Genomic DNA, 23,466 nt, shown 5'->3' with positions numbered 1-23,466 from the left:
AACAAAATGCAATGTCAGCGGAAGACCTGAGCCTAATGACGTTCATGGAAGGAGCAGACATTGATCTGCCACAGAAAGAAATCTTCAGAATTCTGCTTGGAATCAAACAGGAGATGAAGGAAGCAATACGGACAAAAGATGAAATGAGAGAGAGGATATGCAAGAGTTAAGGGACGAGATTATAAAAGCAAACAACAAATTTACAGATCTCACCAATAGACTAGAAGAATCAGAGAACTGTACCAGTGACCTTGAGGATAACCAGGCAGATTTCAACAAAAAGGAAATCTGGTCAAACAAGATAATCAAAGAAGTTGAAGAAAACCCGTGGACAATGTCTGATACTATGAAGAAGAACAACATTAGAATAATTGGACTACCAGAACAAGAGAAAATGAACAGGTCAATGGCAAAAATAGCGCAGGAATTCTTAGAGGAAAACTTCCCAACTTAATGAATGAAAATCAGGTAAACATTCAAGAAACTGAAAGAACTCCAGGTAGACTGAATCCCAGGAAGAATTTGCCAAGGCATAAAATAGTTAAACTATCCAACCTTGAGGAAAAGGAGAAAATCATAAGAGCAGCTAGGGGGAAAAATTCAGTCACCTGGTGCGCCAAGTCTTGAGGGCAACATATCAGCATGAAGCAGTGAACTAACAGAGGTCTGTGATGCCAGCTCCAGTCCTAGCTATGTCAATCCCCTCCCCAGAAATGCACTATAGAGGACAGCACTGAATATACAGCCCAGGGAGTGGGACAGATCTGCCCAGACCACATGGCAGCAAACTAAGGTGGGGGTTGGGGAGATGGCGGGGAGGGAGAGGTAGAGGTAGAGAGAGACAGACAGAGAGAGCGATCCCCATCCTTGCCCACCAAGGATGACATTCCTGCTTCAAGCAGTCAACGCACACAGAAGATCATAGGGCTGGCCCAGTACAAGACATGACATCCCCTCACTGACCCATAGTGGGAATTGTGCTCAGTCTGACCCCACCACACTGGGGCAAAACATGAAGGGAGTGCAACAGAACAGCAAGGGGAGCAAAGCAACAAAGTCCCTGAGAATCCCCAAAATAGACTTCAGACTCAGGTGGCAGGGCATGGCACTTCATCAGACTCAAATACGTGAGAAAAATGCTCAGGACCACTAGCCATCTAAGATATCCAAATCAAAGCAATAATGAGATATCACTACACCTACAACAATAGTCAGATACAAAAAAAAAAAAAGCAGAGAACAACAAATGCTGTAGAGGGTGCAGAGAGATTGGAACTCTTATACACTGCTGGTGGGCTTGTAAGTATGCACAACCATTATGGAAAGCAGTGAACACTGCCTAAACAGTGGGGACTAGACATACCATGTAATTCAGCAATGCTATTGTGAAGCATACATCTTGAAGTAAAAGACAGAATACAAACAGACATATGCTCTCCTATGTTCATTGAAGCACAACTCACGACAACAACAAATGGAATCAGCTCAATCCCCATCAGTAGAATGGATAAAGAAACTCTGGTACATACACTTAATGGAATAATACACACCTCTAAAAAACAGCGATGAAATCATGAAACACCTCATGAAATGGATGGGCTTGGATAACATTATGCTGCATGAAATTAGTTAATCACAGAAGGACAAATATTGTAAGAGTCCACCACTACAGGGAAAAAATACTGAGATGAAGACAGGCTTCTGTTCTCAGGCCATACAGTCTAACCCAGTCTTCCAAGGAACAATGCCTGCCGTATATCACCCTCTTTAGATGTACATCTGAAAACCCATTTTAACAGAGACCTCAGCTCAGCTGGGGTCCATTTCTCAAGATGTGAGGATCGGAAGACCATTCAATTATTGCCGTACAACACAGGACCAGACAAAATCAACAGACCCTCTTACCAGCACAGTAAGCAAACCTTACTGGAAATACAAGTCAAGGTGGGGGAAGAGGTATGCATGTACATCTTAAACAAGGCAATTATACATCTGTTGGTAGATGAACTGGGTAGAGCACCCTCCCATTTGGGAAAATAAATTCTTATATACAAAATATATAAAACCAAGGGGAGTATATGCTAGTTACTCTGATCCTCACGGAACAGTTTTGACCTAGTTTCTCTCCAGTCCTTGCTGACCTAGGCCATTTGCTATCACTACTGAGATTTACACTCCGTCCTTTCAAGGCACACAACATCTTCATAGACCAGACCAGAAGGATTTCAGGTGAAACCTCCCATAAGTACAATGGTCTTTACTTCAAGCTCACCTAGAGCAGATGTAAGGAACTGATGCACTGCCTTAGACGTAGAACTGAAACACCCTCGTTTGGAAAGGAGCAGATGACTACTGCCCCAAAGTCAAGAAATTGGTTGTCACTGGACTTGAAGTCTGATCTCTTCCTTTGAGAGTTTCCAAGGAATGGTATCCCAGGACTACCATATACTTGTTATTTTAATGCTCTGTTTGCTTCATTATGACATGTATTAGTTGGAGAGGCATGGTTCTTCCTTCTGAATGACTGTTATTCAAAGTTGTTTCCTAACCCCAACTCTCATTATTGTGTAAATAGTATCCAGTCACTGAAGAGTTTAATCAATAAAAGTGAACAAGTCATGTATTGCTCATATGGTACTTCCTGCTGTGGTGGAATTTCAATTAGTCTTCTTGGTACAGTGACTCTGTATTCTTTCCATCTTCTCTTGATGTGTCTGGTATCCATCGGTATTTTGCCCATAGGATTTTTCAAAATTTCAACTTGAGGTTTGAATTTTTTAGTTCTTTCAGTTCCAGCTATGCTGAGTGTGTTATTTACTCTTGGGTTTCTAATTGTAGGTCTTTACATATTTCATTATAATAATTGGCTTTGTCTTCTGGGGCTGCCCTTTGACATTTTCTGTTCGGCCCTTTGACTTCATCTTCTCTTCCATTTTCTTCGGCTACACAAATATTAAGATCAAGTTTCAGAGTCTCTTCTGATACTCGTTTTGATCTTCAGTTTCTTTCCCATCTTTCTCATGACCTTTTGCTTTCTTCATAGATGATGGCTTGTTGTCCTCCCAAAGCTCATCGTGTCTTCTGGCTTCAGTAGTCAATGTGTCAAATCTGTTCCTGAGATATTAAACTACAATTTCAAGTGTAGTAATGAAAGAGAAAGCAGAGGGAGATTTTATTTCAAGGAATAGAAAAAGAAACTTTGGTACAGACACACAATGGGCTACACTATGCATCACTAAAAACAACATTGAACCCTTCATGGCATAGAAGGACCAGGAGAACATTATGCTGAGTGAAATTAGCCAATCACAACAGGACAAATATTGTCTAAGACCACCTTTCAAAACAAGACTAAGACTTCCATGTCAAAAGGAACAGCCCGGAGGTTACCAGGTGGGTAGGGGTTGGAGTTCAAGTGATGGAAGATGCAACAATAGGCTAGACGATGGACAGGTGTTAACTTGGGTGAAGGGCAGATACTGATCGACAGAGTGAAAAGATGAGTTGAAGAAGGAGGGGGGTAATCTAGTAGGAGATTTGATAAGCAATTTAAACTGCTGAATACAAAATTGCTGATCTGAAATGAAAGCCCCCATCTGATTAAGTTTGTTTCATTGCTGCCTGCTAGTTGGTTTGTTGCTGTTCTTGGGGTAGTTGATCTTACAGGGTTTTGAATTTGTTATAATATGACCACCAAAGTAAACCTGAATCATGCATAACCCAGGGACAAGCAGATGGATTTTGGGTCCTCATTTAACTCTACCCCCAACCCATGCGGAGTTAGTTCTGGTAACATGGACCTGCTTGATACTCACTTCCATGACATGATACCTGAAGATAAGAGTGCTACAGCAAAGTGGTGAAGAAAGCAGATGGAGCCCAGTTATGAATCAGAATAGTGCCCGGGGCTTTAAAGGCTTGTATCCCTTAAAGTAAGGAGTCAACTAAATGCACGTGGAGGAAGCACACCAGCTTGTGTGATCCAAAGATGACAATTTAAAAACAGCCAAGTACGATGAAAGGAATACTATGAGAGCTACAATTGTGAACATCCAATTTGTGGAAGGCTGTGGAAGACCGTGGGAGCCCAAAACCCATCTGGAGAGTATCCAGTCAGATTAAGCCCCTGGCAGATGCCCTCTAGCCACAGACAAAGGTCTGGAACAGCCTTTCTATCAAACATAGATCATTGTAATCCTGATTATACTGGATCAAACTTGACACTTGGTCAGTTGACCTCCCTCTAGACGAAAACTGAATTTATTCTAGGTGCAAGGATCTTGTTTGTTCCACGAAAAAACTTCTTCCTTGGCTTTTAAAATATTTAGGGGGGTCCTTTTTTCTTACTTATTGTTTCTATTTTAATCTTTATATTGCTATTGTTTTATCCTTAAAAAAAAGAAAGAAAAGTCGAGGAAAAAGGAGGACATTTTCTGGAACCATTGTAGCAGGACACTTCATTGGTCAGCCTGTTCAACAGAGAAGAAGGAAGAAATAGAATCGACCGTCTACAGTGAAGGAGACTAACCACGGGAAGAAGGAAAGAATGAAGTGGCTGATGTTCTACAATGTGGAGGTAAGATGGGTTGGGATATTTTGCTGTATGTTCTTTGGAATAACTTTTTCACAGCTCCCTCAACTGAGTTAAGAGGGTTAGTCCTTATTTTCCAGGGCTTTGAAGACAGATTGAATTTTTAAAAACTCAGCAAGATATTCTCATTTCTCCTAAAGCTGTTTGATTATATTCAGGTCACGTATGCCTCAGAGAAAGAGCCAGAGATGTGTTTGTCAGCTCCGAGGTTTGTACTCATGTCTCTAGAATTTGTTTGGGACTTGTGCCTTCAGAGGTTTTTTAGCAAACAAAGTAAAGTCATAATATGGTTATGGAGGAAGCAGCCAGGTCCTCAACTAAACAGAAAGAACCAAGGGGATGACATTTTAAAATAATGTAACGTTTTGCAAATATACCGTGTATCAGACATGGATCTTAATTATCTGCTGTCACAAACCACGTAAAGACCATGTGGAAAGCCCTCCAACCATACATGCTTCTGTGACCTCAACCTTTCTACAGCCTATTATGTTAAAGTGTTGAAGTACTTACAAAAAACTCTTCTTTGCATCATATATCAAAACATGATGATAATAGTAATAATAATTACCCTGTTATTATATTGAAGGTGTTTGAACACAACTAGACATTTTTAATAATTTTATGCATAGAAAGGCATACTATATATTATATATTGTAAGACAAATATTTGACTGACATTAGATACAGATGACACATAAGTAATCCTACTTACATATCAATTCAACTTAATTGTAAGATTTAGGAATGAAATATGTATATAATATTATGTTTACACAACATTCATATCACCTAAGGTCCTATTTTACAGAATTCACAATGGATGCTATCAATGCATGATTGTATATAGCTATATTATGCAAAGGGCTTCACAATGTTCATGAAAAATGACACAGAAAGGTAATACATTTTCCCACAAATTTTGAGAAGCCCTCTTGCATATGTACTGAAACAAAACCCACTGTCATCAAGGCAGTCCCTCCGCCTGGCAACCCTGCACAGGGATTCTGAGACGGTAAATCTTTCCAGGAACAGACAGTCCCATCTTTCTGTCAGAGAGCAATTGATTGGTTCAAACCCTTGAGCTTGAAGTTAGCAGCCCAATTTCTAATCCAAAGCACCACCATGGATTAATATATATATATATATATATATATATATATATATATATATATATATATATATATATATATATATACACACAGGTGTATATATGTGCTTGTATGTATCTATGATATTAAAGACATACATGCATTACAACAACCCTATGAGAAAGCTAGGCAAGAATTCTACCACTCAACCATCACTGCTAACTACAAATCATTAATTCAAATCCACAAGCCATTCTGTAGGAGGAAAACGAGGCTGTCTTGCTTCCATAAAAGCTTACAGTGTCAGACACTCTAAAAAACAGTTCTACTCTGTCCTACAGGGTCTCTGTGAGTAAAAATTAACTTAATGACAGTGGGTTTGCTCTTAGGGGGATTACATTGTAGGTCCTATTATTGATTTCATTGTGTAGATGAAGTAAAAGCACAGAGAGTGGAAGTACTTAGCCGAAGGAACACAACAGATAAACAGCAAAATCAGTGTTCTACTTAAGGAATTCTGGCTTAAGACATCAGCCTTTTAAGGGCGCACTGTACTTCCTCTAGATGAGTGGTATAACAGGAATATTTATAATAAAAGTTGAGGATCCAGAACAGTCATCACTCCTGTCATGCAATCTCAGGAGACCTGTAACGGGATGAGAGAACTGACTCAGGTCACTGACAAATGGGAAGTTGCGGGGGAAAACAAGGACCTTCACTAAGAAAAGACCCCTCCATCTCCTGACGCTGCGGGGCCTAGGTGACCCTCATGCAGCCAATGAACGCTGGAGAATGGAATGTTAAGGGTACTGAGGCAGGAATTTTCATTAGAGGAACGAGGGGATGCTTTTCTTTTTGAGGTTTTTATTTTTATTTATTTTTAATCATTTTATTGGGGCTCATGCAACTCTTATCACAAGCCATACATACATCAATTGAGTAAAGCACACTTATACATTCGTTGCCCTCATTATTCTCAAAATTCACCCTCTGCTTGGGTTCCTGGAATCAGCTCATTTTCCTTTTTTCCCTCCCCCTCTCTCCCAATTTCCCCCTCCTTCATAAACCCTTAACAATCTACAAATGATCATTTTATCTAATCTTACACTGCCTGGCATCTCTCTTCACCCACCTTCCTGTTGCCCATCCCCCAGAGAGGAGGTTATATGTAGATTCCCCGAGATCGGTTCCCCCTTTCTACCCCCCCGCCCCTTCCCTCCCGGTATCGCCACTCTCACCGTTGGTCCCGAGGGGTTCATCTGTCCTAGATTTCTTGTGTTTCCAGATCCCAACTGTACCGCTGTGCATCCTCTGGTCTAACCAGGTTTGCAAGGTAGAATTGGGATCATGATAGATGGAGAGGAGGAAGCATTTAAGAAATAGAGGAAGGTTGTGCTTTTCATTATTGCTACACTGAACCCTGAGTGACTCATCTCCTCCCTACTACCCCTCTGCAATAGGGGGGATGCTTTTTAACTCTCATTTTTTCAGCTCCTGTGAAACCTGACAAACTATCCCAATGATTCCTGTTAGGAATTCAAGGGAGAAAGGAAAATCAAACTGGCATTTGGTACCTCCTCATAGACACCCTATGCACGACTGAACAATTTTCAGAAGTAGGACATCAGATCTTTCTTCCTACACCGTCTTCATCTGAAAGCTCTGCTGAAAACTGTTCAGCATCACAACAATATGCAAGCCTCCCCAAACAGAGAGGTGTTAGCTGCACACTGGATGCATGGGCTGGGAATTGAACCTGTGTCTCCCTCATTATTGTTATTGTTAACTGCTTGGAAGGTGGCCCATCTTAAACCAACCCTATGCACCATGGGATCCCATACTGTGACAGTTTTCATTTCGGAAGGGGAACATTCTCCCATGGAGACAGAAATTAAATGGCTATCAGGAGAAACCTCTGTCTTGTTAAATCTTTTTGGAGAAGTGGGACAGAAATGACCATTAACTCCTTGGCCATGCAACTCAGTGTTACACATTCTGCATAGCTAAATTCCTCCTTAATGTTCAACTGGATTTTGCTAAACACTGGGAACTTAGTGTTTGTCCTAGGCTTGTTTGTCTATTATGTACCTGGCACTGTGTTATGATTGGGAATAGAAATGATAATATGGCAAAGCTTCTGCCCTCATGAAACTCCAAAGTCCCCTACAAGGAATGGCAAGTCATTAGGTTGCTACATCCCCCTGTGGTAGGGACTGTGAAAGCAGGACCTACAGAACACTGTGCATCAAAGGGGTGGGGCTGCAAAATGTCATCCCCAAACCCTTTCAAGGGCATGTTGTCATTGCCGTGATACACAAGGGCATATTATAACATGCATTGTGTGTTGTCAAGCAGATTCCAACTCAAAGGGACCACATGGGACAGAGTAGAATTGACCCCTTGTGTTTCCTAGGCTATCATCTTTATGGAAGCAGACCATCAGTCTGTAGCCCATTTGATGGGTTCAAGACTGGTTAGTTAGCAGCCATTGTGCTAGCTTAACCATTGTGCTCACTTACTAGGGCTCACATTGTCAGAATCAACTGGAATGCAGAAAGCAACAGCAACACAGCGCTCTATCTAGGCTCTACAGTGCCTCAAGGACCACATCACGTATGGCTAGCCAGGAGCAAGAGGTCAAGAAGATACAGCCACCTCTTTTTAACTGGAAACTCGATGTCATATGCACTTGAGAAAACGTCCTGTTCTTCTCATGAAATATGACCTCAAAATGTTGAAAACAGCAACATACTCCCCCCAAATGCTAATAACCTTATGAATCATCTACGGAATCTTGCCAAAATATTTTTTTCCTCCCTTACCCGATAGTGTTGATGTGGAAATTCACATTGTATTGAAAGAAAAACTGAGATTTGCTCCCAACTCTCTCATTGATGGATCATTTGATGGTAGGTTAGACAATAATCCAGTAAATTTCTGTTTGCATACCTGGAAAATGGGGAATGCTGTCTGAACCACACTTCTCAGTTTATGGATTCATACTGATTTAACCTGACATTTCTTCAAAACCACTCTGTAAGCTATGACATGTTGGTGCAGCAGTTTAGGAAACACAACTGATAAGAACTACACTGCTTTATGGAAAGAAAAAGTCTGTTTGCATTAGTAGTGTTGTTAATTACTGTGAAAGAGGATTTCACTTGTGACAGTTTCTCACAAATTGAAGCAGGTACCAAACTCAAGGAGACCCCAGGTCACACCCTTACACTTCCCTCTGTTCCCACTATCACACCTTTCATGACTTGATATTTCTGCTTCCGAGCACTAGAATACAATGGAGTAAATTATTAAGTAACTCAGAATAAACTTTAATTTTGAGGCAATTAAGAAAATCAGAAGGAAAGAGTTCATTTATTTATTATTTTTAAAAAACATTTTATTAGGGACTCATACAACTCTTATCACAATCCACACATGTACATACATCCATTGTATAAAGCACATCTGTACATTCGTTGCCCTAATCATTTTCAAAGCATTTGCTCTCCACGTAAGCCCTTTGCATCAGGTCCTCTTTTTCCCCTCCCTCCCCAATCCCCCCTCCCTCATGAGCCCTTGATAATTTATAAATTATTATTTTGTCATATCTTGCCCTATCTGGCGTCTCCCCCCACCTCAGCCCCCTCTGCCATCCATCTCCCAGGGAGGAGGTCACATGTAGATCCTTGTAATCGGTTCCCCCCTTCCAACCCATTCACCCTCTACCCTTGCAGTATTGCCCCTCACACCCTGGTCCTGAAGGTGGATTCCTTGAGCCTCCAGCTCCTATCTGCACCAGTGTACAACCTCTGCTCTATCCAGACTTGCAAGGTAGAATTCGGATCCTAGTAGTGGGGCGGGAGGAAGTATTTAGGAACTGGAGGAAAGCTGTATTCTTCATCGGTGCTATGTCACACCCTGACTGACTCATCTCCTCCTCTAGACCCCTCTGTGAGGGGATCTCCAGTGGTCGACAAATGGGTTTTGGGTCTCCACTCTGCACTTCCCCCTTCATTCACCATGGTAAGATTTTTTTTTTTATGATGCCTTATACCTGATCCCTTCGACGCCTCGTGATCGCACAGGCTGGTGTGCTTCCTCCATGTGGGCCTTGTTGCTTCTGAGCTAGATGGCTGCTTGTTCACCTTCAAGCCTTTAAGACCCCAGACACTATATATTTTGATAGCCAGGCACCATCAGCTTTCTTCGCCACATTTGCTTATGCACCCGTTTGTCCTCAGCGATCGTATCGTGGAGGTGTGCCCCCAATGATATGATTTTTTGTTCTTTGATGCCTGATAACTGATCCCTTCAGAACCACGTGATCACACAGGCTAGTGTGTTCTTCCATGTGGGTTTTTTTTTTTTGCTTCTGAGCTAGCTGGCCAGTTGTTTATCTTCAAACTTTTAAGACCCCAGACGCTATCTCTTTTGGTAGCTGGTCACCATCAGTTTTCTTCACCACACTTGCTTGTTCACATGCTTTGGCTTCAGCGGTTGTGTTGGGAGGGTGAGCATCATGGAATGCCAATTTAATAGAAGAAAGTATTCATGCATTGAGGGAGTGCTTGAGTAGAGGCCCAAGGTCCTTCTGCCACCTGCCAGGTATGACAGAGTGGTTAAACACCTTGTCCCAGAGTTGACTTGCCTAAGAAATAACAGCATTGATCTGCCTGTCTTTAAATTGCCTGTTAACTTTTACACTGCATTACAAGTGGCTCTCAGATGCATACCAAGGTCTACTCATCTTGACTACCACCTGTCTGCCAGTTTGTTGCATGATGGTGGTGCGTGTTACTACAATTCTGGAAGCAATGCCACCATTATTTCAAATACCAACGGGGTCTTTCATGGTAAACACGCATCAGTGGAGCTTCCAGACTCAGGACAGATAAGTAAGCATGACTTGGTTATCTACTTCTGAAAATTAGCCAGCAAGAACCCTGTGGATTGCAATCGCATGTTATCTGAGCTATTGTTAAAAGATGAGGTCCTTATGTTGAAAGACACTCAAAATACCCAGTGATGGTAACAATGGACTTGAGCATATCAATGGTCATAAATGTGATTCAGAAGTGGGATATGTTCAGTTCTGTTGTACAGAAAGTTGCCGTGCATCCGAGCCAACTCAATGACAACTGGCAACACTCATTTTGATGTACCTCATAAGCATTATCATCAGTGACTTTTGTAGATATTGTCCACATAAACCAGGAAGGGTTCATCTGATTTTGAAAATGAAGACACTTCTTTCCTCTTATACTCTGTGATCAAGCACCTGTCTTGTACCTTTCACTGCCCACGTTGAGGGAAAAGTAATGAGAGAGTCCCTGCTATTGACTAGTATCCATCCATGAGCGGATGCAGAAAAGGATGAAGCAGGATTTTCACTGCTGTGATAGTAAAAGTGTACAGCAATTTGTAGAATCACAGGACGGCAGCTGACATAGATTTACAGTGAGGTATACTTGTGTATTTTTATTGTAGTTTTTTATAGAACAGGTTTTAATAGAGCTTCCATACCAGGATGGACTAGGAACAAAGGTTTGGAAATCGACTTCTGAAAAATTAGCCAATGAAAAGCCTATGGAGAACAATGGTCTGGTCCACAGCCAATCATGACAGCAGCACAGGACCGGGCCACATTTTATTTAGTTACGCATAGGTTCGCCACGTCAAGGGCTGGCTCCAGGGCAGTTGGCAGCAGCAACAACAAAAGAATTCTAAGAGGGAGTAATTTCCAGAGTCTTGAAAGGCAAAATAAGAGTTGGCAGGCAAAGGTAGGAAGGTAGATGCTCATATTTCCATTGGGGAATCTCATTGCAAAATGTCCAGGGTAATAGTCTTGGTAGAGAACGACAAGGATTCTAACTTGACAGGGCTATAGATCCAAGTGGAGAAAAATAAGGGCATACAAGGTAAGGGATCAAATCTGGATGGTAAATTGATTTGGAATAGATCATTTTTCACAATTTAGGGTCTGATTTTCTTTTAAATTAAATGAGATGGCTGGATTCAATATACTTTAGGTACCTTTCAACAAAAACAATAAAACCTCTATAAAATCAGACAAATGCATTCATTCTGTGTTTTTTCACACCCAGTAAAAACCTTTTAAAACATCCAAAGTACATTGAAGTCAGATTTTTTTTGTAAGAAACTAAAACAATGTCTCAAGCCTTTTGTATTTCTTTCTCGGTTTTTCCATCTACTTATCCTCCTTCTTCCCTGGTGTTCATTGATCACTTGACTGGTTTATAGCAAAATTCAGTGGGGAATTCTGCATGTGGCCAACTGCTATTGGGACTAGAACTAATGATTCAGTTTTAATTTTTACAATCGTCTTCAACACTTCAGTTTCCACTAAATTCCTGGTACTCTGCTGAACTCCAAAGACACTGTGAAGAATAAAGAAAACACTGCTAGTTGCTTGAGACTTCTTAATAGAGGTGATTCCTAAAAATGATAACAGCATGAGTAATGTCAAGTGACTGAAAACAGCATGTGCAGCACCTGCGATATTCAAGCAGAGGACACTCATATAAGTGGAATCGGTGAGATGTATAAAGGGAATGATTTTTATATACTGGCTGGTCTATTGAGACATTCTGACTACTTCTGCTCTTTGATCCAATATATAGCTCTTGGTGTGACTTCTTCTAGTGATAATCTACAACATTTCAGAGATGAGCCATGAGCTCCTACCTCCGTCTGCCCTTGCTCATGGGCATAACCCTCACTTAATCTCCTTTAATTGCTCCAACATAATGGATGAGAATGATTTTGGACCTAAGGATCAAAATCAACTTGAATTAGCCAATAGAAATGGATGAAGGAATTTTTTTGTTATTATTGTTGTGGTTTTGGTTTTTGCTGATATAACTAAGACGGGCAAGAGATAAACGGTGACACCTATAAGAACCCTGATTAGTTTAGTTTCGGCTCCATGTCTACCCTTTAAACCAATAATTTTCTAAGTGGGATTCTGATTTTGCTACAGATGGTTTCGTAAATCCAGATTTAAATAGTCACTGTGTTTGGTGACAATCAGCTCCTTTGGGAGTAGGTGGCTGTTGAGAGGATGGAGGGTGGTATCTAGGAGAAAAGATTAGCGGTTGCTACAAGAAAGGAGGAGAACACCAGCACAATCCCTCCTGCACAGCGATCTTCTCACAATCTCTTTTGAGTGTTGTCTGTGTCTCATAAACTATAAACCCTGGATGCAATCATGACCAGGTTCAAGTATAGTTCCTACGCTGGAAAGTGAGCATGGCTTTTGTGTGCAAAAAAACAAATGTCAGAGAGCTCAAGTACACTTTAATACCTTGGGTGCTCACACAAAGCCTATTGTGGAGTCTCACACTCTTACCCAACACACCATTTTTATGACTATGCATGGATGACTGTGATTCGAAATGAAGGAAAGGCAACCAGACTGTGGATGAGGGCGATGGAAGGTACATTACTTAGAGGCAGGCATGGACATGGAAAAAGAGACAGAAACAACCCCAAACATGCAATGACCTGGTCTGCTTAATGGGAAAGTAATAAAGTTCTACACCTCTCCCAAATGTCTAGAGCGTGCCACTGTGAGTCTAAGAGACCTCTAATTTCCCAGATGGATCCCTTAGTGATACTGGGTTGATAGTTATGGAAAGAACACTTGGGCAATTCCTTCTATCAGTGTTTGGTCCACAATGATGGCTCCAATCCTGCTACAGGGCATGGCCTCTACAGGGCATGATCAGACAGATTAGCTCCACTTGAGTTCAGATTGGGTTTTGGGGTCTTTTAGATGTATGTAGATATTTTTAAGCTGCAAGATTCAGTGTCACCAAAACAGTGTCAGTCAAACAGCTCAGCCATTCTTCCAGTTTTCAGGAGATACACGTCCGTGTGCAGGTTTGCATGAGGAGTATGTTCCCTTGGCCTTGGGCCCAGGCCCCTCGACGACTCAGCCAGGGGTGGGGATGCGTGGGAGGACACAGCTCATTGTGGCAAACCTCAGCTCCCCGGCGTGTCTGGCTCTGGCAACCACCAAAGGTTAAAATAATTTTAATAAAGTCTTAATGAACAGTTCAAAGCCTCAGAGTTATTTCTGGGCCAGTAGAGTGTATGGCAAAATTCTGGGATGAGTCCGTCTTGTTAGAGCCATTTACCATAACGATTTGCACCATTCACCATTTGTAGAGTGTGTCAAGTATATTTATAGTAAGCATAGCAGTGCTCACCATGTGCCAAGAGCCATAGTAAGATTTTGTAAATATCACTTCATTTAGTCTCTGAAACAATGCTCGGAGGTCTTTGTCATCTCTGTTTTACCGATGATCATATTGAGATGTAGGGAAGTTGTTACCTGAAGAGTAAATGGCCGTGAATAGACTCAAATCTAAGCTGGGCCACTGCCAAGCTGCCTTTATTAGTACATAATGCAGAATTCTTACATATGAATCACTTCGGATGTTCATTTTGAGGACACAAAGGTAAGTAAAATTGTATTTCTTTTATTAAGCTGTCCAAAGTCTAATGGAATTGATAAACAAGTAAATAATTACTGTACAGTATTCACTCAATTGTATAGTATACTATTGAATTGATCCTGATCGATAGCAACTTTATAGACCTTAGAACATGTGGAATTGTGGTGAAGAATATTGAAAGTACTTTGGACAGCCTTCAAGGACAAATAAATCAGTCTTGGAAGAAGCACGATTAAAATACTCCCTAGAAGCAAGAAAGGCGAGTCTTTGCCTTACATACTTTGGATATGTTAAGAGAGACCAGTCGTTGGCAAAAGCCATCATGCTTGGTAAAGTAAAGGGGCCGTGAAAAAGAGGCGGATTCACACAGGGGCTACACCAATGGGCTCAAGCATAGAAACATTGTTAGGATGATGCAGAACCTGGAAGTGTTTTCATCTATTAGGCACAGGGTCACTATGGGTCACAAATGGCTCAATGGCACCTGACAACATAGCTCACAGAGACCTTATAGCTCACCTTCTCTCCATAACTCGTTTATTCCCAGGGAGTCAATTCTAACTCATACCAACCCTACAGGACAGAGTAAAATTGCCCTTTTGGTTTCCAAGGTCGTAAATCTTTACAGGAACAGAAAACTTCATCTTCCTAGCTTAGAGTTTCCTGGTAAGCTAGAACTACAGAGCTTAGAGTTATCAATGAGTAACGCACTAGGTCACCAGGGTACCTTTCTGTGGAAAGAAACCCTGTGCAGAGGATCAGAGAGGTTCCCTGGCACAGATGCTTCTGGGTAAGGTTTTAATTGACAGTTAGACAAAGCAAGAATGGAATGGTCCAGGCATAAGGACTAGCGAGGACTTTGAGACCTTCCAAGTAATTCAGTAAAGTCTGAGTGTGCATTAGACAGACAGTGGAGTTTATAGGGGGAAAGTTCAAAGCTGCAGGCTGGAAAGCTCACTCTGCAACACATTGGCCCATGGCCTGACATCAGTGCTCTAAGGGATGGGGCTCCAGTTAGGAGCCGGGCAAGCACATAGAGCCATTTAGGTTGGCATCCATGGGCATGCTGCCTGGCACGCATGGCCAAGTCAGTTCACAACCCACTTGTTTTCTATCTGCTAGTTTGCTCCTTCGAGGTTCCAACAAGTCTCCCTGGAAAGTTAGTCAGGCACAGATACTGAAAACATAGCTTATAGTTTGGTTTCTTGTGGTCAAAACTGATTAAAAGCACATCTGGTATAGTATAAGAAGGAAAATACAGTGGTCCTTGAAGGCAGCATGTCAAAAGGGACATGAAAGATTAGGTGACTTCTTCTGTACTATGATATCCTGTGCTAATCCAGAAACTGGCTTGCTGGAATGCTCCCAATGCTGGGAAGACCAACAATGGTGCTCGTGAGTGATGGGAAGACTCTCCCCAAGCTCCTTCTCACCTCAGACGAAATAAGGGAGCGTCTCATATCTTCACATGAAGCCAAGTGTTTCTTCTCCCATGACTCCTCTGAGTGTGGAAAAGATCACCTTGCATTGCCTCCAATGAGCGTGAACTAAATCACTCTGTGTGTGTGTGGGGTGGGGGGTGGGAGGGTGGCGGTGGTGGAGACTTGGTGTGATTGGTTTAGGAGAAAGTTCAACTGACCTGTGTAGTGCATACTTGCACAAAAACTTAAGCATAAGAACAGGAAAATGTGCAAGCTTGGTGAGTAACTACAGAAATACCAGAAAGGTAGTGCATGGGAATATAGATAGTATTCAAAGAAAATGGAAGAAGACCTAGCAGGTCCGTGCAATATGCAGATAAGAGGTCTTATATACATTGATTCTCTTATTGCTCACCATAATATGGTGAGATAAATATTATTAATACCTGGAGTCCTAGTGATAGAGTGAGTTACACATTGAGTTGCAAACTGCAAGAGTTAAAGTTTCTGAAACCCAGGGGGGCAGCTCTACTCTGGCCTGCATCGTTGCTGAGTCAGAATTGACCCCAAAACAGTGAATGAATTGTGGAGGAGAGAAGGAGTACTCAGCTGCTACCAGAAATGTTGATGGCTTGAGCTCATCAGCCACTCTCTGGATGTGGTTGCTTCCTTAAAGATTTACAAACTTGGAAACCTTATGGGGCAGATCTTCTCCGTCTATAGGGTTGCTATGAGTCAGAATGGACAAGATGACAGTGCGTTTGTGGAGGAGAAATGGAAACCCAGAGGGTTAAATTATTCATTAAAAATGCAAATATTAATTGGTGAAGGTGGGTCTTCAACTCAGGTGTGTTAGACCCCTAATGTTTCGTCCTTGAACTCCACATAAACAGGAAAACTATATTTCGGAGTTGGCAAATAAGATGTAGATCTTCCAGTTGGGTTAGCCTGATGAGAATATGTGAAGACTATTCTACATTAAGAGCTGGACTTTTAGTTCTCATCATATGGGTTGGGACCAATAGAATAGAAAATGAAGTGCTCGTACACAGGAAATCATATCTTCTGCTTATAGACTCTGCCCCCTAAATCAAGGAAAGAGCCAAGAAATGATTGATCTCATCTTGACTATATTTTTTTCTCTGTGTGCCAGCCATGGTTAAAAAATGTAGAGATGATTCCTACTTTATAAGTCTATCATTGGAATTAAATGTGATACATTTGTAAAAAATAAACATGCCTAGCAGGGGGCCTGGCATATAACCAGGTACACCAAAAAATGCATCTGATGACTTCAATCATTCACAGGATTCAAATGATTTCTGGTGTCAGTTTTTCGATCATCATTCTTTTCACTACTATTATTGTTGTTTTTTTCTCAAGTCATTTGACTCTGAAAAACAACTTCCTTTGATTTCTAATGAAAAGCAAATATCTCTTTCTTAGAGTCTACCCCACACCCCTTTGGCTTTTTTCCATTGAAACAGAAGGAGTCGTCAGAGAAGGAAAACACACACAAGCACACAACTGCTTGACAGCCAAAATGGTGACATGCATCTGCCAAAAATCTACAACTTTCCGCCAGGGACCAACATGTGACTTTATTTTCCCAACCAGGATGGACTCGTGCTGTCACAGTGAAAACGGATCTGCTTGTGGGGGAATTTATGCTATGCCTGTGCTGGTGAAAAATCATGTCCAAAGCCTATTCCCAAATTTCGACAAACATTTGTTACTTTATACTTGTTGATTCCGTCCCCCTCCCCACCACCAGTAAATATTTATTTAGCACCTATGGTGTACCAGGCATAGGGTCAGTGTTACGGGGAGCATACAGCATTGAGGAAAAGCCTACCTGCTCTCTGCCTTTGTGATTGGGGGAAGGGACAGGTGAATAGGAGTCCAACACTTAGTTAACACTGTGAGTTGAGAATGGATGAGGAGACGTGAGACTTCATTCATTAAGAAATGGGGAACAAATGTGAACTTTTCTCTAATGACAGGGAATGCTGTAGAGCCAAACTCTCTTTATAAAAGAAAACTTTCTATATGGGACCAAATTGACCACAGTCACTTGAAAGCTGAGACAGGGAGCTTAGTGGCAGTGAGTTTGTGTGAACAGGGGCGGAACCATTTAGAGAATGAAGGTAAAAATGGTCGGGTAACTTGAAGGGTATGATCCATGTCATTGTAGCACACATGTCGAAATCATTGAACTGATATACAATTAGCCACGCATCCCTTTAACAACAACAACAAATAATGTTATAAATCACACAGACAGAAAGGCTGGAGAACGATCAAAGGAGCAGCATGATGATGAATTCGAAAGAGCCAGGAGCTTTGGCATCTGCATGCTAGAGGTTCCAGCTTCGTTGATGACCATGAGAGCCTGTGCTGAAGCACCCCTCTGAAAATCATTGCCCTCATGGGCCAGCCAAAGAACTTAACTACTTCGGGTGTGCAGGCAAAGGTGTGGAAGACACGTGTTCCACCAAAGAGGAGCACCCGTTCCCGCCCGTCCGTGGTAGGTAGGGCTGCCAGATCCCCGGCTTTAAAACAACACCGAGAAAGCTGTATCTTATACAACTCTCTCCGTTTTTCAATGTTGGCATCTGACCCGAAATCTTTTCAAGCATATTGTAGTCCTTACAAAAACACAGCCACGGGTCGAATTCAGCCCCTGGATCACCAGTTTATAACCTGTGATTTATCTGTATTTCTGCTATTCATCTAGGTCCAAACATCAAGTTCCAGAGAACTTGTCTTCTACACAGTTCCCAATTTGCACAGGAGCCAGGACTCTAAATCTCCTGTCTCTACCCACAAAACCATCTTCTCCTGAGGGCAAGCACTCCATCTCCTCCTTCCCATGTGCAATGGTACAGAGAGCCGTCACAGGTGACCTTTAAGTACTTGCAGCCAGATCCCTGTTCATTCGCCTCTTCGAATGCTCTCCTAAATGTTTAAAGTTTGACTGAAGACCCACATCCTTGATGAGACCTTCCCTCGCTACCCCACACCCCCCACCCCGTTAGTATTCTACTTTACAGTTTCCTTTCCTGTCCTCCTACGAAGGTATTTCTTCATCACCACCCCAGAGTCACGTTCTTGGCTGCCCAGCAAAAGGCTGGAAGTTGCAGTTCACCCACAGAGGCCTCAGAAGAAAGATTTGGAATTCTGTTTCTAAATAATCAGCCCCCAAAACTCTGTGGAGCACAGTTCTGCTCTGTCATATGTGGTGTCCCCAAGAGGTGCAATCAACTCAAGCAGAAATGGATTGTTATAACTCCAATCTTGTACTAGTGGTGTAGTGGCTACTAGTTAAACTGTGATCTACATGGTCAGTAGTTTGAAACCACCAGCAGCTCTGAGGGCGAAAGACTGGGATTTCTACTCCAGTAAACAGTTCCAGAAACCCACAGGGGATTGCTAAGAGTCGGTATTGACTCGATGACGGTGAGTTTGTTTTTTCTTTGAGTTTTGTGCTAGAGTTACCTCTGATTTATCTCTCTTCACAAAGACTGTCAGTAACTGCTTGGTGGAGCCCATGTCATTTTCAACTCTACATACCTCTCATGAAGATGAGCTCAGTACAATGCCTGACCTAAACAAAAAACCCAAACCCAGTGTCATCTAGTCAATGCTGACTCAAATCAACTGTGCCTGAAGAAGATATTTATTATACCCATCGAGGTGCCTTCTGTTTAATGACCTGGCAGGGTTCTGATCATAGTCTGTGTTTAATGAATTTATTTTGATGACTATTTTCATTTGGAACTTAACACAACATGTGGAGTATGATAGGCACTCTATTTGAATTTCAGAACAAATAGAAAAAGGTCCTATCAGGACAGACACATTTCTTGAAAAATTCCAGAGAGATCCTAGAGACTTCCAACCTCAGTTCAAATATTTGAATAGGAGTCTGATGCCAGAAAATCTCTATCTCTCTCTCACACACACACACATATACTTTTATTAATGAATATTATTTAATTGTTGAAAACGCACAAAGCAAAACAGCCATGGATTCAACCATTTCTACATGCACCTCATGGGTTACATTCTTCAACTTGTACAGCAATCCCTCCCTCTCTTCCCTCCGTGTTATTCCTCCATCACTATATAAACTCTCTTCTTTATAAGCTTTTTATCCAGCTTTTGTGCCCACATAACTGCCCCCCTCCCCAATCACTTCCATCTTGGGACATTGGAAAGCATAATAAAACCAATAGCAGTGCTCAGGAAAAGCCAGTTATGTGGTCTTTATGCAACTTAACCGCATTTGTTTCTGCAAGAGCTAACAGATCCCCTCTTCCTGCCAGCTAGCCCTTTACCACCCCTGCCATTTCTTTCTTTTATTTTTAGCAGTTTTTAGCACTTTCTCCACATGTAATACAATTCAATAATTCAATCATATCAAGAAGAGTACCGTTGTCACCATAGTCAATTCTAGAACATTTTCTTCTTCCTTGCAGTCACTGTTATTTGTGTAATTATGCTGTTTTTAATTGTGGCAAAAATTTGCTCAGCAGACCATTCTCCAAGTCCACAACTTCTACTTGTATAATTCAGTGTTATTGATTATACCCTTCATGTTGTACAAGCATTATTGATATCCTTGTCCAAATTATCCTACCGCTTGACATAAACTCAATGCCCCGTACACAGCAAGTGTCTCCCCTTCACCCGTGATAACCATTGGTCAAGTTTGGTTTCTTTTTCTGTGGTTTTCTTGATATAGTATTCACATATCATATACTTCCATGGTTAGATCACTTTTAAAATGAGTTGTATAATCACAATCAGTTCTAGTGCTCTCTCCCACCTCCAACATTCGTTTGCTCCCCTAATCCCCTTACCCTCCCTATTTCCACCCCAACCCCTAGATTCCTATAAACCTTTTAATCAGTTATTAACTCTATACATCTACTCCTTCTGTGCTTCACAAACTGGAAACCCAACAGAAACAATAAAAATAAAAGCAAAATAAAATGGTAAGGATAAAATAATAATAGTAATGTAAAGGTAACAATACAAATAATGAGTAAGGAAGAAAAGGCCAACATCAATATTTTAAAACCCATGGAGGAAATTTTTGTCATAGAACAAGCAAGAAATACTTGCACCTAGAACAATTTCATGTTGGGTCAAGAGAGAGGTCAACAAGTATTAAGTTCAATTCCACATAATCATGTTTATAATGCTTTCTGTCTGATAGTAAAACTGTTGGAGACTCTTGCTTGAGGCTAGAGGGGATCAGCCAGGGGCTTAATCTATCTAGATACTGTGCAGATGGGTTTGGGGCTCCCACTGTCCTCCATAGCCTTCTACAAATTGGGTGTTCACTATGTAAACCCCGATACCTTTCCCTTCATCATATTTGGATTTTGTTTATTGTCCTCTTTGGATCACACAAGATGGTGTGCTTCTTCCATGTGGATTTAGGGGACTCCTCACTTCAATGGCTGCTTGATTGAATACAAGCCTTTAAAACCCCAGATGCTGTTCTGATTCATAGCGAGGAACCATGGGCTCTCTTCCCCACACTTTGCTGTAGCTCCCTTATCTTCAGTGATCATATCCTGAAGGTGGATATCAAGCAGCACCATGTTATCAGAACTACCTGTTCTTGGATTGGGGCTAGAGTTCAGTGGGAACCCAGAATCTATCTGCTTGTCAATGGGTTATGCATGACTCTGCTTTATTTGGTGACATTTTTTTGTGACAAGATCAAAACCCTGTAAGACCAACTACATCAACAATAGCAGAAAATCAACTAGCAAAGAAACAAACAAATAAAAGGAAGGAAAACCAAAAGCCATAGAAACAAAAAAGAAACGCATTCTCAATCATCCCCCTGGGGTATATTGCACAGATACAGTCAACAGTTTCTCAGTGACACAGCACTCAGACACGTTGGGCCTGAAGAGTCTATTCGAGTAGAGTTCTGTGAAGCACAATCCCTGAGTGGGTGCCCTACACAGTTCAATCTCCCGATCCATTGAGCTCTATTTACCCTAAGCATGGGGATTGGTGCTAGGTGTCCTGGATCAATGCTCACAAGTGAAGATCAAAGCAAAACCTGTCATTCACTGCAAAAGGGGCATCAAAGTACTAAATGTATGGTGATTCTGGGTTCCTGTCCCATTGAACACCCACCAAGCCAGAGATTTTCCCCCAAGGTTCAATAACGGCCACTTCCACAGCCCCAGAGGTCTCTCTCTCTCTCTCTCTCTCTCTCTCTCTCTCTCTCTCTCTCTCTCTCTCTCTCTCTCTCCTTCCTCTCCCATCTGAGTAACCCAGTCCTCAGTTCTAGAGTGCAGGTAGTCTTAAGGCACGGCTCAGTTCTTTCAGCTGGACGTCTATGTTAAGTCCTTCTGGTATAGCCCCTGACTCCTTCAGCACTTTCTCACATATCCATCCTAACAGTGCATCAGAAAAGAAAATTCAGTATGTGTTAGTCATCTCTGATTATTATATATGATTATCTGTGATGTGAACAGACAGGGATGAGAGGAAAAGGCTCAAAATCATTTATGTTGCCATTAAAGCCCAGTTACAGACAGTACCTAGCTTTAAGTGCCTGTAAATTCCTGGGGAAATGATTTAAATGACAACAACTCTAAAAATAAATGCAACAAGAGATGACCAAATATTTAATTCATGGGCAGAGGTTATCTGCGACTCCTACAGCTGGAACAAAAAAGAAGTATCCTTAGATTATCTTTATCGTGAATAACTGCTAACTACATTTTTTAGTAACTGAAAGAACAGAACTGGGAACATTTTGAATTGAAGGCTCAGTAGCTCTATGCAGTTCAGCACTATCCAGAGATGTCCTGGACGTCCCCTGCCACTCACAGTGTCAGATGGTTGGAAGACTCATCCACCTTTCCTAGCATTGCAGTCCTGTCTCAGCTCTCGGCCTGCCACCTCCTGGCAAAACGATGACTTGGGAAGGTGATAAAAGCAGTCTAGAAGTTTTTACAGAAGGCAAAAGTTGCAAAATATTATTAGAAAGTGGCAGCATAGAATTTATCCAGGCCTATCAAACTTTCAACCTTCCGAGTTAAACCTTATAATGACTACATCACAACGATACAGCCCCCAAAGATGGGGGCAAACCCATGAGGACCCACTCCATCTTAGAACCTTGTTTTCAAATTTGCTAAAGGTATACATTACTGTGCTATATTCTGGGCAGACTTCTAAAATTTGCTTTCTGTGTTTCCAATTCTTCAATTTCATCTACATTATCATTAAAATGATCTACTAACCTTTCATTTAAGATTATAAATTTAGTTTTCAGTAACTTGTCTTTTGAAATACTCTTTGGCTTTATATGGTGTGACCAGGAAAGCCACCAGGCTCATGCCCGCAAATGTATCTCGTAGCTCGGGGAATCAGTTAAAAGTCTGAACTGTATTGAGGATTCCATCAAAGCATCTTTTGGTCAGCAAAGAAGAGTGGAAGTTAGCTAAAAAATCATAAAGATAAATTTATATCTGGTCAAAACAATAATAACCAATAATATATTAAGCCTGGAGCCAGTATAGCACCACTGGAAAATGTCTGCCGTGTTCTACTGGTCAAAAAAGTCAGGTCCATCTGTAGACAATTGGACATTCCCTCACAGATGGGCACAAAGAAGGAACCAGTCAGCCAGGGCAGCATAGAACTGATGGAGCACACAACATTTTTCTAGTTCTTTGATGCTTCCTCCCCACAACTATGATGACCCCAGTTCTACCTTACAAATCTGGCTGGACCAGAACATGAACACTGGTACAGATAGGAGCTCTCAACACACGGAATCCAGAACAGATGAACCCCTCCAGAGCAGTAACGCGAGTAGTGATACTATGAGTAGGAGGAGA

Source organism: Tenrec ecaudatus, chromosome 10 (genome assembly GCF_050624435.1).
Source record: "Tenrec ecaudatus isolate mTenEca1 chromosome 10, mTenEca1.hap1, whole genome shotgun sequence".
Taxonomy (NCBI): domain Eukaryota; kingdom Metazoa; phylum Chordata; class Mammalia; order Afrosoricida; family Tenrecidae; genus Tenrec; species Tenrec ecaudatus.
The sequence above is the reverse complement of the archived record's forward strand: the minus strand, read 5'-3'. Positions refer to the sequence as shown.